Source organism: Schistocerca serialis, chromosome 1 (genome assembly GCF_023864345.2).
Source record: "Schistocerca serialis cubense isolate TAMUIC-IGC-003099 chromosome 1, iqSchSeri2.2, whole genome shotgun sequence".
NCBI classification, from domain to species: domain Eukaryota; kingdom Metazoa; phylum Arthropoda; class Insecta; order Orthoptera; family Acrididae; genus Schistocerca; species Schistocerca serialis.
The window spans coordinates 687,374,402-687,377,803 of record NC_064638.1 but is presented as its reverse complement, the minus strand read 5'-3'; the positions used below and the strand labels follow the sequence as shown (position 1 = coordinate 687,377,803).

The 3,402-nt window shown below is 39.0% G+C and overlaps 1 non-coding gene across 1 annotated transcript; it reads left to right on the top strand.

Moving 5' to 3' along the window:
• The first annotated feature begins 1,580 nt into the window (after window positions 1-1,580).
• On the top strand, window positions 1,581-1,652 carry Trnak-cuu (transfer RNA lysine (anticodon CUU)). Its single transcript has one exon. It is a non-coding gene; the product is annotated as a tRNA-Lys (tRNA).
• Window positions 1,653-3,402: the final 1,750 nt, after the last annotated feature.

The following is a 3,402-nucleotide window of genomic DNA, read 5'->3' as shown; positions in this document are numbered from 1 at the left end:
TTAAGTGTCTCCAAGCCTCTTACACGTATACAACCTTATTTCACGATTGTTGGACCAAGTGTTACCTCTGATTAAGTTACGCTCTGAGCAGAATTCTACCTGACGGTTTCCTCTTTCATTCCTTACCACCAATCCATATTTACCTAGTATTTTACCTTCTCTTCCTTTTCCTACTATCGAATTCCAGTCCCTCATGACTATTAAATATTCTTCTCCCTTCACTATCTGAATAGTTTCTTTTATCTCATCATACATTTCTTCAGTCTCCTCGTCAGCTGCGGAGCTAGTTGGCATATAAACTTGTACTACTGTGGTAGGCGTGGGCTTCATGTCTATCTTGGCTACAATAATGCGTTGACTATGCTGTTCGTAGTAGCTTAGCCGTGCTCCTATTTTTTTATTCACTATTAAACCTACTCCTGGATTACCCCGATTTGATTTTGTATTTATAACCCTGTTTTCATCTGACCAGAAGTCTAGTTCCTCCTGCCACCGAACTTCACTAATTCACGCTATACCTAGCTTTGACCTGACCATTTCCCTTTTTAAATTTTCTAACCTACCTGCTCGATTGAGGGATCTGACATACCACGCTCCGATCCGTAGAACGCCAGTTTTCTTTCTCCTGTTAACGACGTCCGCCTGAGTAGTCCCCGCCCGGAGATCCGAATGGGGGCTATTTTACGTCCGGAATATTTTACCCAAGAGGATGTCATCATCATTTAATCATACAGTAAAGCTGCATGCCCTCGGGAAAAATTACGGCTGTAGTTTCCCCCTTGCTTTCAGCCGTTCACAGTACCAGAACAGCAAGGCCGTTTTGGTTAGTGTTACAAGGCCAGATCAGTCAATCATCCAGACTGTTGCCCCTGCAACTACTGAAAAGGCTGCTCCCCTCTTCAGGAACCACACGTTTGTCTGGCCTCTCAACACATACCCCTCCGTTGTGGTTGCACCTACGGTACGGCTATCTGTATCGCTGAGGCACGCAAGCTTCTCCACCAACGGTAAGGTCCATGGCTCATGGTAGGAGGACAAAGGAATATAATGTGTCAAAACTCAGTTCCTACCATTCCACCTGTAAGACTTTGGCTTCTACTTTGCGCTTTGTACTATGTTAGATAACAGGAGAAGACAACATTTGCCGGCCGCGGTGGTCTAGCGGTTCTAGGCGCGCAGTCCGGAACCGCGCGACTGCTACGATCGCAGGTTCGAATCCTGCCTCGGGCATGTATGTGTGTGATATCCTTAGGTTCGTTAGGTTTAAGTAGTTCTAAGTTCTAGGGGACTGATGACCACAGATGTTAAGTCCCATAGTGCTCAGAGCCATTTGAGAAGACAACATTTGCAAGAAATCGCATGATCGTTATTAACAAGATAAATACACATATAAATTGAAGGAAATCGAAATATCAGTCTGCAGCATTAAGTCAATAAAGAATATGAAGAAGAACAAAAATTTTATAAAGGGAATAAAAGTTTATATTTTGTGTGAAAATCAGTAGCGGCTATTTATAGAGAGTGACGAACGAAAGTGCTGCTATGACAAAAAAAAAAATCTAGAATTCAAGCAACTCGATGACAGCTAGCTCAGTCGGTAGAGCATGAGACTCTTAATCTCAGGGTCGTGGGTTCGAGCCCCACGTTGGGCGCCAATTTAATGAAATTTGCCAATTTAAATGGAATTTCATTAAAGAATAAAAGTAAATAATCAGTTACCTTTTTTAAATTTTTTGCTTTTAGTTAATTTGCCTTTCTTTCTTTCTGTACGTACGAACGAACTTTGTTGTAGAACCTCTCATTTACGTATGGTAATAAAAAATTCATTTACACGGAACTAAGTACATTTAAAATTACGTGAACTTATATTAACTGATTAAGAATATTTAGTTGAGAATTAAATCCTTTACATAATTCGGCCTTGGCACACATTTTCTAAATGCAGTGGTTTTTTTTTTAAATATTTACTGAATTCTTTCCCGGCGTTAGCTATGGAACACAAGACTGTCTCTATTAGCAGAAAACGGTTGAATATTGCCAAGCCGACGTTTAATTATCACTGATAAAACACACATCCCTATACATTTAAGTTATTTGAAAGAACCAAAATTGTTAAATTTCAACATTAACTATCCGCCTATGAATGCACAAATGTGAACTAATTTAAAATCCGTAAGTCTCAGGATCGCTGTAAAAGAAGAACATTTTCTTAATTCACTGCTAATTTTTATCTGTTCCCGATTTACGGGTTTGGTTAATTTTTCTTAGCGGAACAATTTTTTAAATGTGCCGCCGCTGCAAATCGTTCGGTCGCGGGACAGCCCAGCAACACCGCTAAAAATGCTGAAAATTCTTTAAAGAAATATTATAGATGACATGGGCAAGCTAATTTACATTAATAATACACACTTTTGATAAATTATAATATATTTAAACCACAACAAATATTCAACTCACATTAGTTTGTAATTTCTCCTCTAATGGCCGCTAAATCTAGCTACAGACAAAAGACGTGTACCCATTCATAAAATGCTTCGTCACAGCTTGCTCTCGCTTTCAGCTCTACAGGGAGACGACCAAAGAATACTCAGTACGTGGTGCTTTTATACTACTGCTGACTATTAACATCTCTTTGTAATCATATAACATTATTTTCGTCTGTGGCTGAATTTTACATTTTTGTTATCGCAGATATTGACACATTTCGCAATTATATTATGAATATAGAAATATTACCATCCTAAATACAGAAAGAATATTACTACAGAAAATATTACAATAATAATGAATGTCCTTTACACAAAATTCAATAATATTTTTTGTTAAATAATTACAGTATTTACAAATTGCTTTATAGCGGCGTATATGGTACAATTAAATTTTAGTTTATTAATAGTGTGAGTTTGCCAGGGAAAGTTACACTCTGACGCCTATGAACTGCAACTTCTGCACGCTTTCAAGTTAGGGGGAAAGAAGTTCGAGGAAAGAAGTCGCCACCGGTCTTAAGTGCTTTCACTTCCGACAATGTCGTCTGCTTTGTAATTACAGTTTCCTTCGCTAACGCCGTCTTTACAGTACACGTCTTCAGCATATTAAATTAGCCTAATTACAATCTCGTCGCTAACTACAATTGTGTGCGCAGCAACTAGCGTTCTGTCATTATACTCTGTCGTGTTACCGGGTCTTTCTTTAGTTTCTAAGGGCTCGATGGACACTGCGGCAACTGGTACTGCTACAGGACTGAAATTATGTTTGGATATAGCTCACTCAGCGATGACATGTACACTGACCATCCAAAAAGTTCCGAGACTGATTTAATTCTAAGTGTACAAGCGACAAAGCGCGGTAACTTGTCGTTATCAATGCGAACGTACCACATAACGGCACAGTGCATAAATTCAC